The sequence below is a fragment of the Aulonocara stuartgranti genome (assembly GCF_965226115.1).
Source record: "Aulonocara stuartgranti genome assembly, chromosome: 2".
NCBI classification, from domain to species: Eukaryota; Metazoa; Chordata; class Actinopteri; order Cichliformes; family Cichlidae; genus Aulonocara; species Aulonocara stuartgranti.
This window is the reverse complement of record NC_138940.1, coordinates 14051598-14065956: the sequence shown is the minus strand read 5'-3', so window position 1 is coordinate 14065956 and position 14359 is coordinate 14051598. Positions and strand designations below refer to the sequence as shown.

Here is a 14359-nt window from a genome sequence, read left to right as displayed (position 1 = left end):
TAATCCAGTGTACCACTTAATGAACTAATAATTTAATCTATCATCATTCTTTATGGATGCTGTGTGTGTGTGTTTGGCAGTCACCTGGGTGAGATGTGATTTACATGGACGACGTTTATTAGTTGATATCTGCAACTGAATTGAAAACACCTCACCTTTCCAACTGTCCAAAACAAATAAATGTTGCAATATTTTGCTAACAGTGTCACAATCATCGTCTGGTGTGCACAACAATATCATCTTTGGACAAGTGCATTCAGTGTGTGGGACTGGTTTCCTCCCTCAAGTGGCTTGGCTATAAGTGCAAAGGTGAGACATTTAGTGAATAGGTACAGTATATAGTAAAAAGCATTAACCCTTTACAGCCGATCGGAGCGGGCACGCTCTGTTTTGCGTAACTATTTTTAAATCCCGTAAGCTAGCGCAAAAATTTTTTTGCATATGAAACCAGAGGAGTTGTACTTACATCTGATGCCATCAGCTTGTCCTAGGTCACGGTTTCCTTCCACATAAAGCTTTGCAAAAACTGCATAAAAAGCGCTTGCAGGAACAAAAACATAATATTCCAGAAACACGCTTTACCGATCCAATCAGCTGGTCATAACACTTCCTACGTTGGAATAGACGTCAGCGCGAACTTTTGCATTTCCGCCATTACCTGCCCGAAACCAGAAGTGACGTCATTTTCGCGGAAATGTAGTCTTTTTTACTATCAGGGCCTCAGGGCCTATACTCGTCTTTTTAAAAGTTATCTTTGACTTTATGACTTTCTGTGTCGTTTCTGGGATGCTTAGGACTCATATTGCACTGCTGGAAATAGTTTATTTTGATGCATATGCTGCTTTTTTGCAAATTTGCAGTATAATATTTATTTTCGTTTTTCCTGCAGTGTATAAAAATTGGTGTATTTCAAAAATAAAACTATGAAGACACTCAAAATAAATTTCCTGTGGTGGGAAACTATTTTGTGCAACTTTTTTGTATTTACAGTTTTGAGGGATAAGCCTCTTAAATTTCTCTAACTACAAATATATGTTAAAAAAGCAAAAACGATTTTCAATTTTTTTGTAGTTTATTGCACTTTTTTGCAATTTACGTAATTACTATGCACTTAATGAATACATATTATTAAAATCTGGGCTATAATGGTTGTATTGATGTATAGCAACTTGAAATGCTCCCAAAAATGGCTCCACAGCATGTAAAAATATAATATAAGCTCTGGCGGACTTGGTTCTATGGTAGGTCTTAAAGGGTTAATGGAGTTCAACAAGTTAAGACTAGCTGAAATCAACACTGCTCCCTTTTTAATCAATGGGTGGTCACGTCTAATTAAAGAAATGTAGTATTACCTCATTGGTGCAGGACCTTGTAAAAATGGTATACTTGGGATTGTCCTCAATTCCCCATTCCATAACATAAACTGCTCAAAATAATAAAGGGAACACTTAAACAATGCGATGTTACTCCAAGTCAGTCACACTTCTGTTATATCAAACTGTTCACTTAGGAAGTAACACTGACAACCAGTTTCACATGCTGTTTTGCAAATAGAGTAGACAACAAGTGGAAATTATAGTCAATTCACCATAATAAAGGACTGGTTCTGCAGGTGGTGACCACAGACCACTTCTCAGCACTTATTCTTTCTGGCTGATGTTATGGTCACTTTTGAATGCTAGCGGTGATTTCATTTTAGTGGTAGCATGAGACAGTCTACAACCCACACAAGTGGCTCAGGTAGTGCAGCTCATCTAGCGTAGCACATCAATGTGAGTTGTGGCAAGAAGGTTTGCTGTGTCTGTTAGTGTAGTGTCCAGAGCATGGAGGTGCTACCTGGATGTTGAGTAGGCCATAGGAGGGCAACAACCCAGCAGCAGGCCTTAAATAGTAAAACTATGTACTATAATTTCCAATATTTGCTCTGTTTTTTGTCATATCTCGTTGTTAATGTGAGGTTTTTGGGGGGGTTGTGTTTGTGTTTGTTCCCCCCCCCCTCCCACACAATTTCTCAGATGAAATTGCATTAAGTGATGCTGAAACAAAGGACAGTGAGAGTGAATCAGATGATGATGACACAGCACTCACAATGTCGGCGTGTGGCACCAGTGAGCCTGTACATGCAGTAGCTGATTCCACAAACACAGCGCAGCTCCAAGACACTGTAGATTGTGGTAAGTTACCACTAGCTTGGTTTCTGTGGATAAAATGTTTGTACAAATATTAAAACTTAATCAAATTGTGTAATCAGCAGATGAAGGACCACTCACAATGCCTGCAGCAAGTGAGACTGCTGCTCCCTCTGAAGGTAAGGGGTGCAGTTGGTTCTCTAAGCTTATTATTGTTTCATCACTTTGCAACATATGGCAAACTGCAGAGTGGTGGCAAAAAGTCCCTTGGATGAGTGACAAAATGTTTCTCCCACTGAAAACGCTACGTCCAGATTAACAGAATCAACGTTTTGGGATTTACTTACCTGGATGATTGAGCATGCATCAAGAGACTTTTATTCAACTTTTTATTCAGTCTTTTATTCACAGTGGAACGCTAAATGTTGTCTCATTTTAGAAATTTGATAAATTTTCAAAGAGAATTTTAGCTCGTTTTGATATTGATGGTAGCAACACATTTCAGAAGTTAGTACAGGGTAGCATCCATTCTTTTAGCAAGCAAATGTTTTTTGTTTTTTTTGTTTGTTTTTTTGTTTGTTTTAACTACTACTACTTTATATATCTTCCAGAGAAAAATGCTGCTCAATCCCACAATTCCCGAAGAGCTCCCAAAAACATGTGGTCCAAGGCTGAGGTTGCTGCAGTGATGAGGCATTTTAAAGACCACATAAACGAAGGGAAACTAGCCACCAAAAATGAATGCAGTCATTGCAAATTGGTAGAAGATCCGGTGTTGGCAGGAAGAACAGTTCAAAACATAAGAGATTTTGTAAGAAACAGAGGATTAACTGCAAAAAGGCAGAAAAAAATGAACTAAAATAACTGTTTAGCCAGATGTGGTTTTACATCTTGGTCAGATTGCCAATTGTTGTTAACACTGATGTTCTGTTTAAAGAAAAAAAAAAGTTCTTGTTAAATGTTTGTATTTCATAATTTTTACATTTAATTTATTTAGGGTTTTTTTTGACGGGTTATATTTAAAATAAAAAAAATATAAATGCATATTTTCTCCCCTTAATATTTACCTTTAAACTATTAAAATTCATTTTAAATGTTTTTAATTTTTCTGTTTTCTATATTTTTATATTTCTGTGGGAAGCGTGGGCATTTTTGTCCATAGATTTCTTTTTTAATTTATGGTTAAAATTAATGTTCAGATCCAAGAACACTAATAAAATGATGTTCCAGTAATCCTGTGTCTTGTCAGATGTGTATTCATGGTAATGATGAGCTATTTAAATATTACATCATTGTCCCTTTAAAGACCCAATATTGGGTTTTTTTGGACCTCATAAAACACATTGTTGTCAAGTGGACAATGTCTCCAGAAAACACAATAGAGTCTGGTTGGTGTGTATCAGTGTATCTAGACTTCTATAGGGAGTGTATGAGGTCTGAAGTGACCCAAATTTTTTTCAGATTTTTTCGAACACTTTAACCTCGCTCCCTTGGCTCTAAGTCCTTTGAAAAGGGTAGTCCACTTAAACCACCACCGGGCGGATTGACGTAGGATAGTCCCTCCATACCACATAGACCCGTATGTGTGTGTGTGTGTGTGTGTGTGTGTGTGTGTGTGTGTGTGTGTGTGTGTGTGTGTGACAGAGAGAGAGAGAGAGAGAGAGCCTTTTTATGGGATGATCTTATTGTAAGATTCAAATTCAATATATTTAGACTGGTTGACTGAATTGGATCTTGTGTGTGTGTCTCTCTGTGCATGTGTGTCCATATGTGTACATATTTGTGATTGTGTGGCTGTTATATATTTTTTTTGCCAATTTTTTTCATTTAACAAGTATATTTGAGGGACCCTCAGCATGTTCAGCATTTTGTCAGCTGTCCATTTTGCTTTTCCAATTTTTCTGTTTAAGTTATTACTATTGTGCTAAATCATACTATTTCTGCTATTTTATAAGATTTGTGCTAAATATAGTATTTCTGCTAAATCATAGTACAGTATTTTTGCTTTTTATAGGATTTTTATAGGATAAAAAGATAATATAGTAATATAGTATAGTATGCTTAATATAGTATTTCTGCTTATTATAGGATTTGTGCTTAATATAGTATTTCTGCTAAATGTAGTATTTATGCTTAATCATAGTATTTCTATATATTTCTGCCAGGTCCCCAGGCAGCCAATCCTCTGTGAGGCCTGAGACATTCAAATTTACATATCAGGGCCTGCACGGCTTCCCAGCCAGCCAATCATATATGTGGGCTGAGGCATTCAAATTTTCATATTGGGGCCTTCGTGGCTTCTAAGCCAACAAGTCATCGATGTCATATATCTCTAAAAATTCATATTTTAATGATAAATTGTCAACACTTGACGATTCCCCCATCTCTTCTGAACAAAACGGTGTAAGAATGACCGTTCTGGCCAATACAGTTAGGAAATTATGGTCATTTGTTTGAGGGGAGTCCTCACTATGAGAAATAGACTGCAAAAATCCTGTGTCTCTCTGTGCTGGCGGGAAAAAGTACACAGCCTCTGTGGATTCAAATTCAGCAGCTCCCAGGCTGCTTGACTGAAAACATGCTTCTCTCTCCCTGTGTGTGTGTGTGTGTGTGTGTGTGTGTGTGTGTGTGTGTGTGTGTGTGTGTGTGTGTGTGTGTGAGAGAGAGAGAGCGAGAGAGAGAGAGAGAGAGAGAGAGAGAGAGAGAGACCCTCTTTAGGGCAGCATCTCATTGTTGGAAAAAAATATAATATGTTCAGACTGGTTGACTGGCATCTCTCTCTCTGTGCATTTGTGTATACATATTTGATTTAGTGTGTATCTGTTGGCTGTTCCTTCTTGTTTTTTAAATTTATTTTTATTTCTTTACTTTTTTTCCACAGGTGAACAACAATTAGTTTTGAGGGAACTTAACCCTCCTGCCATCCTTTAAAAAACTCACACCCATCACCCTAGGGACCATTCTCAGCCACGCCATAAAAAGACCATATATCCATATTTTATTCCACTTTAAATTAGCCAACCTTGTAAAACTACTTCTCCCTGAAATATTCATGTAAAGTTTTAATTATATTTTCGTTGTTTTAACCCTTCAAATCCCAGTGTTATTACATGAGCGCCCTGTGTTATAAGCCCCAAAAACCAAAAAACGAAACTAAATATTTCCACAAAAAACCAGTTGAAGTAATATGTGATTGTCATTATAAGTAGGCCTTTAGATGGACCAAAGATTGGCACCAACATACATTTTGACCTGCCATTATTTTTTTTGCATTTTTTTTGCAATTTAAAAATTAAAACTTCAAGGCCCTGAGTCTTCATTGACATCCAAGAAAAGAAGAAAAAATAAAATCATATGATGATAATTTGGGGTTGAAAAATAGCGTTTATAATGGAAGTCAATGGGCAGAAAATGGTCCCCAGGGTGATGGGTGTGGGGATTTCTGCTGCTCAGCCATTTTAGGCTGATTTAAGGAATTCACACTGGAATATTAACATTGACAGGTAAAAACTATCCTGTGGCAAGTTTGGTTATATTCCACTGAACACAGTGGAAATGGCAGCCATTTAACACATAGCAGTGGCACAAAAAGGTCCCAAGAAGGCAGGAAGGTTAACCATGTTCCTTTTTTTTAAGCTTGTCATTTTACTTTTCCAGTATTTTCACTTAAGTTATTACTATTCTGCTCAATCATAGTATTTGTTCTAAATCATTGTTATTATGCTATATTGTAGTATTTCTGCTAAATCATACTATTTCTACTATATTATATTTTTCTTTCTAAATATAGCATTTCTGCTATATAATTGTATTTCTGCTATGTTATAATATTTGTGCTAAACCAGAGTATTTGTGCTGAAACATAGTATTTCTGCCAAATGATAGTATTTCTGTCAAAATATAGTATTTGTGCTAAAACATAGTATTGATTTAAAATTACAATATTCATAGTTCATCACAGTGTCTCTGGTAAATGACAGTATTTCTGCTCTGTTATACTATTTTTCTAAATCATAGTGTTTCTGTAATGCTTAAGTATTTTTGGCTAAATATATTCTTTCTGTTATCTTATACTATTTCTCCTAAATTCTTGTATTTTTGAGAAGTTATCGTGTTTCTGGTAAGTTACAATATTTCTGCTAAGTTCTGCTATGCTATTGTATTTCTGTCAAGTATTATGTTTCCTCTAAGATATTGCAGTTCTGCTAAGTTATTCCCTTTTAGCAAAGTTCCTTTGCTTCTGCAAAGTTTTTACAATTTCTGCAACTTTTCAGCTTTTTCAGCTAGTTTTTGCAGGCAGCTTCAGCTTTAAAGCATCCACACTGCATTTTCGCAGGAAATGCAAATTTTTCTAGTTATTCTCAATCTTCCGCCTAAAATTTTGCCGCGTAAGTCACCCCGCAGTTTTGAGACAAGCTTCATATATGTTATATCATTTTGTGCGGCTGGTTCTGGATCGGTGTGCTATGACTTTTGGTGTTTATGACTTCTATAGTTTTATAAATATTAATATTTTTGTGCAAATTTTCCCGCGCTTTTCTGCCGCACATTTTTGACACAAGGGTTACATATGTTATATCATTTTGTGCGGCTGGATCTGGACTAGTATGCTATGACTTTTGGTGTTTATGACTATAGTTTTTTAAATATTTAGATTTTAGTGCACATTTAGGCCCTTTTCTAGGCCCATGAGAAAGATTCATCCTTTGGCCCCATAGAAACAGACTTCATTTGTGATGTGTTGGCTCCATCTTTTGGTCCCACTGAAACAAATTTCAAACTTCATTTGTGGTGTGTTGCCTCTCTCTAGTGGTATGCCGGGAGTGGTACGGCCTGTCTACCCGTATTTGCATCACCGTAATGATGACAATATCAACGGCGCGCACAGCGTCGCTGCTTTCAGGAACCATTGGAATTTTGAAGGTTGCGCGAACCATTGAATAGTTATGGTAACCGCAAGGGTGTATGCTTGGTGGAACACTCCATATCCCACAATTCATAGCACGCCTCTACAGAGTCAAACAATGGCGGCCACCACTTTGTTTTATATGTCTTTTATTAGTGTTTCTACGTCACAAAATAAACTTTTAAGATATTTTCAGGCGAGAATGTAGGTAGGTGTGTAAACTTCAAATATCTGCTCGTTTTATCAAGACATCCCATATTAGCAACCGTTCTCTTACGTGTTGCTGCTAGCTTATTTATGGTGTTTCTTACACTGTTTTATTTATATACTGTTCTTTGGTTTCTTGTGTTTTTATTTATTTAGGATTTTTTCCCAGTGCTTGATTTTTCCTCACTGATAGCACTTCTTCATGTAAGTTTTTAATGTTTTATATGGTGGGCTCAGTAGTGATATTTTTGTCTCTGCGTGTAGGTGTGTAAGAGAGAGTGAAAAAGAGCAACTGTGCTGGGGCTTTTTTTACTATTGGTTATTATTGTTCTGTAAAGCACTCTGACCTGCAAAGCTGTATGAAAGGTGAAGGACAAATAAACTTTTGATTGAGTGGTGGATACCCAAGAAAGTAAATGCTCTCAGCTGTTTAAGATCAATTTCACTTGTAGTCACTTATGCCACCTTAAAAATTTAATTGAGTTTCTTTTACATGCCGCAAATCACAACAACAGCTACCTCAAGGTGATAAATCTTTATATATGCCTGCCCTATGTTGATATGGTTCCAAAAGCATTTTACGTTGTAGGTAGGACCACCATATAAATGTAAGCTTATGTATAAATGTAAGCTCATTTATCTATCATCTATCAAATTGGATTTAGGCTATCCAAGATACAAATAACAACATTTAAGGTTTGCATCTTGACCTTTCATTTTTAGTAACCATTTAGGAAAAGGTCTGCCATTACAACACCTCTTTCATCCTTTACAGTGGTAATCAAACACACTGATATCACATTGGTCTATTTGTCTCTCCTTTTGTGTTTTGTGTTGTGTTCTTATTAGTTTCCCTCATTAGTCCAGAATAACTCTTAAGCGGAGACTGTGAATGGAGGAGCTAACTACAAAGAACTCACTAATCTTAGCTGCTCTTAGTTGTTGATTCCTTATGTTTCCAGCTCAGTAAGAAAACATTAAAAAAAAAAGAGCAGACAATAGCCAGAAAACAGCAGTGACTCCTCATTGTTTTTTACAACTTGATTGTTGATAACATACCAAGATACAGTGGGGCAAAAAAGTATTTAGTCAGCCACCGATTGTGCAAGTTCCCCCACCTAAAATGATGACAGAGGTCATTAATTTGCACCAGAGGTACACTTCAACTGTGAGAGACAGAATGTGAAAAAAAAATCCATGAATTCACATGGTAGGATTTGTAAAGAATTTATTCGTAAATCAGGGTGGAAAATAAGTATTTGGTCAATAACAAAAATACAGCTCAATACTTTGTAACATAACCTTTGTTGGCAATAACAGAGGTCAAACGTTTACTATAGGTCTTTACCAGGTTTGCACACACAGTAGCTGGTATTTTGGCCCATTCCTCCATGCAGATCTTCTCGAGAGCAGTGATGTTTTGGGGCTGTCGCCGAGCAACACGGACTTTCAACTCCCGCCACAGATTTTCTATGGGGTTGAGGTCTGGAGACTGGCTAGGCCACTCCAGGACTTTCAAATGCTTCTTACGGAGCCACTCCTTTGTTGCCCGGGCGGTGTGTTTCGGATCATTGTCATGTTGGACGACCCAGCCTCGTTTCATCTTCAAAGTTCTCACTGATGGAAGGAGGTTTTGGCTCAAAATCTCACGTTACATGGCCCCATTCATTCTGTCCTTAACACGGATCAGTCGTCCTGTCCCCTTGGCAGAAAAACAGCCCCATAGCATGATGTTTCCACCCCCATGCTTCACAGTAGGTATGGTGTTCTTGGGATGCAACTCAGTATTCTTCTTCCTCCAAACACGACGAGTTGAGTTTATACCAAAAAGTTCTACTTTGGCTTCATCTGACCACATGACATTCTCCCAATCCTCTGCTGTATCATCCATGTGCTCTCTGGCAAACTTCAGACGGGCCTGGACATGCACTGGCTTCAGCAGCGGAACACGTCTGGCACTGCGGGATTTGATTCCCTGCCGTTGTAGTGTGTTACTGATGGTGACCTTTGTTACTTTGGTCCCAGCTCTCTGCAGGTCATTCACCAGGTCCCCCCGTGTGGTTCTGGGATCTTTGCTCACCGTTCTCATGATCATTTTGACCCCACGGGATGAGATCTTGCGTGGAGCCCCAGATCGAGGGAGATTATCAGTGGTCTTGTATGTCTTCCATTTTCTGATGATTGCTCCCACAGTTGATTTTTTCACACCAAGCTGCTTGCCTATTGTAGATTCACTCTTCCCAGTCTGGTGCAGGTCTACAATACTTTTCCTGGTGTCCTTCGAAAGCTCTTTGGTCTTGGCCATGGCGGAGTTTGGAGTCTGACTGTTTGAGGCTGTGGACAGGTGTCTTTTATACAGATGATGAGTTCAAACAGGTGCCATTCATACAGGTAACGAGTGGGGGACAGAAAAGCTTCTTACAGAAGACGTTACAGGTCTGTGAGAGCCAGAGATTTTCCTTGTTTGAGGTGACCAAATACTTATTTTCCACCCTAATTTACGAATAAATCCTTTACAAATCCTACCATGTGAATTCATGGATTTTTTTTTTTTCACATTCTGTCTCTCACAGTTGAAGTGTACCTCTGGTGCAAATTACTGACCTCTATCATCATTTTAAGTAGGGGAACTTGCATAATCGGTGGCTGACTAAATACTTTTTTGCCCCACTGTACATTGCTCTGTTTTTCTGTTGCTCTTGTCTTTCAGGTGTCAAGCCTCCACCTATTAGCCAATTCAAAGATAACTGTCATGTGTCTATTGGCTGATCTGGGCACAGTAGGCCCAGCTGTTGAAAGTGCACTACAAACTACAAAGAAGCTCGTTATTCATTTTTAATTCTACAGAGCTAAAGGACCAAACAGCAAAAAGTTAAACAAGTAGCCCACGTTGCCAAATGATTATTGCTCTTGGTGACAGTATACTCAGATATGAGTCAAAACTCAGCGTAGCATCTATGGACTAACAACACACTATAATTCCAGACACTTCCATAGCCCAGGAATATAGATATTCCATCTTTTCTCATTTCCTATCAAACCCCCATCATTTTGTTTATGTATGCCAACAAACTGTGGGTTCTGCATAGGGTTGTAATTAGGAGTCAGAGTTATGGTAATCAATGCAATCACAATATGGACTTTTGGATCTGGAAATTGTTATATAAAGTCAGAGGAGAAAATGGCAATTGAGTTAAAGTTAAAGATTCAAGTATGACACTTGAATCTTTAACTCATTCTGTGATGGACAAAGAATTCTGCTGCTGTAGCATAATTGTCATTTACAATGCTTATAAACTAGGTGTGTGTAGAATATTCTTCTCCAAAATAATGACTGCATGACTTTAGAAAAAGCAGTTTACATTCTTGTAACCAATCCTCTGTACTACTGTAAAATGAATTGTATAACTCCAAGTGTGTCTTGTCAAGTTTTAGCCAAATCTAATGAAGTATTTCAGATGGTAAATGAAAATCCACTGCACCCCCCTAATCAATAACCCAACCAAGTCTAGACCAAGTTCTTTTTCATTAACTTGCCAACTGCATTTATGTCACACAATAATAATAGGTCTTTCCTCTCACACACATTTTTGTGAATAAAGAGAATAAATAATGAGAGGGTTTAAAAAGTAAAAGTCAAAAAAGAGGGAACCAGTGCAAAATAGACAGAAGCTGTACGTCTCTAGCATAAGAAATGCCGATTTGGAAAGAAAAAAGTGTATCTAAAGCATCACAAATCACTGTCCATTAAATTTACTATAAACTAGTATGTGATTCAGAGATAGAATCTGCACATATGAATAAAAAGTATATCACTAGAAATTGTTGACTTTTCTAGATATTTAAACTTTATTCAGTCAAAGTGCATGCTTACAAATTCAGATTGCACAAGCCTGCAAGGAAGACGCACCAAAAAACCATCTGTACCTTCAGTGCTAAACTATAGAGCAAAAGCAAAGACCTTATGGAATGTGCTTTAGACAAAAGAATCAAGGATAGGCCTTTTTGACTACAGTATATGTGGATATAATCAATCCATTATAATCAATCCTTGTGCAAACTATGTAGCATGCTGGTGGAAATGCTATGATTTTGGGTTCCTCTACTGTCTTATGGATTCTGAGGCTTTCAGTCATTTATCAAACTTTGAGTTCTGCATCACAGCAAAGACTGGCTGAATAATATCAGCGATGGTTGTCTGTTTAAGCTGAACTTAATGTGACATTTTAAATGGGTAACAATCACAAGCACCATATACCAATGTATGGCCCAAAACTTAGAAATGAAAGCGTAGGCCTAGATTTTAATTTTACAGCAGTCATTCCCAAAGTCAAGAGTGGTGTGGCCCATTTATAAATCAGAAAATCCCTTTGGGGCCCACTCAGTCTTAAATTCAATTCAGTTTTATTTATATAGCGCCAAATCACAACAACAGTTGCCTCAAGGAGCTTTATCTTGTAATGTAAGGACCCTACAATAATACCGAGAAAACCCAAACAATCATATGGCCCCCTATGAGGAAGCACTTTGGCAATGGTGGGAAGGAAAAGCTCCCTTTTAATAGGAAGAAATCTCTGGCAGAACGAGGCTCAGCATAACTAAGGGGGGATTCAGGGTCACCTGATTCAGCACTAACTATAAGTTTTATCAAAAAGATTTTGCACATTTTAAACACAATCTCAAATGTAGAAATAATTTCATTGTACATGTTCCATGACAATAAAGGGCCATTCTATTCTGTTCTATTTTGTTCTGTTCTATTCTAGAAAGGGGTTTGTCTCCTGAATCCAAACTGGGAGCGGGTTCCACAGAAAATGGGCCTGAAGGCTCTGCCTCCCATTAAAAAAAAATACAAAATAAACGGATCCTTGAAACATTTCTTTAAAAAACAACACGGTCTGTTGGCCATAAATTGTCAATGCTACCCAGAAAAATGTTAAATCCAGTGTGTCACCCACCTGGAACTGGGACACAAACTTCTATACAAGAGTGGTCAGAGTAATTGTCACAATACCGTGCTTTTGTTCTGGACTTATTTTTGTATAGTTTAAGAGAATGACGTTGGGCTCCAGAATATGTTATTTTCTAGGCTATCGTAAGTTTTGGGTTTGAGCTTCTGTCCTTTGTTTTTTTTCCTCGTTTCTGAACATGTCACCTTTCAGGGCCTCTGTGTTGGTATTTAGAATTCTTGATTTCTGGTCAGTTCATGTCTGTCACTGTCCCAGTGTTGAGCCAGTGTGTCTCAGCCTGGGTCTCAGTGTCTGTTTCTTCCTGTATAGTCTCCCATCCTGTGTGCATCATGTTCAGTTTTGCTCCCTTTGCATCATTGGTCCGGATTTGTGTCAGCTGTGCTCCCAAGTCTGTTCACTTGTTTGGCCTTTTGTGTATTTAATGTCTGCATCTTCCTCTGTTGGCTATCGCAGTCTCCTTCATGGTATGTGAGCTTTTGGCTTTCTGTGAGCCTTGAATGAGTTTAGGTCCTGTTTTGTTGCTTCACTTGTTCCAACAAATAAAGCTGGGGTGTTTAAACTGTCATATGAGTCCTGCATCTGGGTCCTCCCTCTGCCTGCCACATGCCTGCTTCTTAACAGTAATAGCCAATATCACAAACTAACCAGCTCCTACCAGTTTTAATTAACTTATTATATCAATAAACAGATGTATAGATGATTCTATGGCAGAGACTGAATTTAAGAAACTGTTGTTTTAAATTGTTGTATTACCAGTCTTGGACATTTTCTGCCTATGTGTTAATCACACTGTCATAAAACCTCTGGAATCTCTGGTGTGGCATATTGTTTTGTATATACAGTTTGTTCACTGCTAATTAGTCTGTGCCGAGACTTCTTTGCTCAGCCGCCTGATGTACTAATGGGTGGATGGTGTGTGATTTGTGTGTACATTTGTGTGCAGATACAGAAATCTGTGTGTATATACTCCGATCACAATGTGTGTGTGTAATAAGATTTCTAATTTTTTAAATAAATCTTTAAGTGTAGGAGACATTAATGTTTGGAAAGCCTTGCTCAAATCAATGAAAATCCAAGTCATGAGTTACAAGTCACCCAGCTTTTTTGGGGGGGGGGGGGGGGGGGGGTTGTTACACGTGACTTTTGCTGCAGATCTGTGCAGTGATTTTGATTTGTGTGGAGAGATTTGTCTGTAACTGGGGGCTCATTAACCCAGAGCTCATGCTCATAGGCTTAAGCTTTCGCACATTCTCAGTACATACCACCAGGTGGCGGATTACTCAGTCTTCAAGCATTGTATTACTCTGGTGGTTGTGCTGATACAAGGCAGGGTCAGATGGTCAGATCACAGTGGCTTCACCATATGCTTGCTGTATGTGTTTATGTTTGTTCAGTAGTTGTGATAAGCAGAGATGGGCAGTAATGCGTTACTTGTAACGCGTTACTGTAATCTGATTACTTTTTTTCAGGTAACGAGTAAAGTAAGGGATTACTATTGCAAAAACTGTAATTAGATTACCGTTACTTTCCTGTAGGAACGCTGCGTTACTGCGTTACTAAAACCGTGATTTTTTTGCGAGAATGTCTCATGATAGTGACGTAAGCGAGTGCGACGTTTGTGACAACAGCTGTGTGCAGATCAACAGTGGACCATATATCGAGTGCAGGGAAAAAATATGAGCGTGCAGCATTTAAAGCTTGGAAGTACTGACCTTATTTTGAATTTGATTCCATAAAAAATGACAAAAACATTAGTGGCCGTTGTGCGTGGGAAGAAAACTTCTTTTTACAGCGAAATAAAACCCCTAAACTTCCTGCACCAGGGCAAACCTCCGCCTACGCCACTCCTGCTTTACAGGTGAAAATAGAGCAACAGGACCGCTAGTCTTTGATGTTATTTATTTTCTGCTGTGTTTTACTTGCATCTATTTGAAAGAGTGAGTGTAAACACAATATATATATATATATATATATATATAAAAAAAAAAAAAAAACACCCAGCACGCCCCTGCGGGCGGTTTATCCTTCAAGCTCGGGTCCTCTACCAGAGGCCTGGGAGCTTGAGGGTCCTGCGCAGTATCTTAGCTGTTCCCAGGACTGCGCTCTTCTGGACAGAGATCTCCGATGTTGTTCCTGGGATCTGCTGG

The 14359-nt window shown here is 38.2% G+C and overlaps 1 protein-coding gene and 1 long non-coding RNA gene across 2 annotated transcripts in view; one reads left to right on the top strand and one right to left on the bottom strand.

Moving 5' to 3' along the window:
* LOC309717400 (histone H1-like) overlaps nucleotides 1-14359 on the bottom strand; it is a 186606-nt gene that overhangs the window by 38878 nt on the left and 133369 nt on the right. The gene's annotated exons all lie outside the window — the stretch shown is intronic.
* Nucleotides 123-3046, top strand: LOC309713772. Its single transcript, XR_014278667.1, has 4 exons — nucleotides 123-309; nucleotides 2016-2174; nucleotides 2252-2308; nucleotides 2741-3046. It is a non-coding gene; the product is annotated as an uncharacterized lncRNA (long non-coding RNA).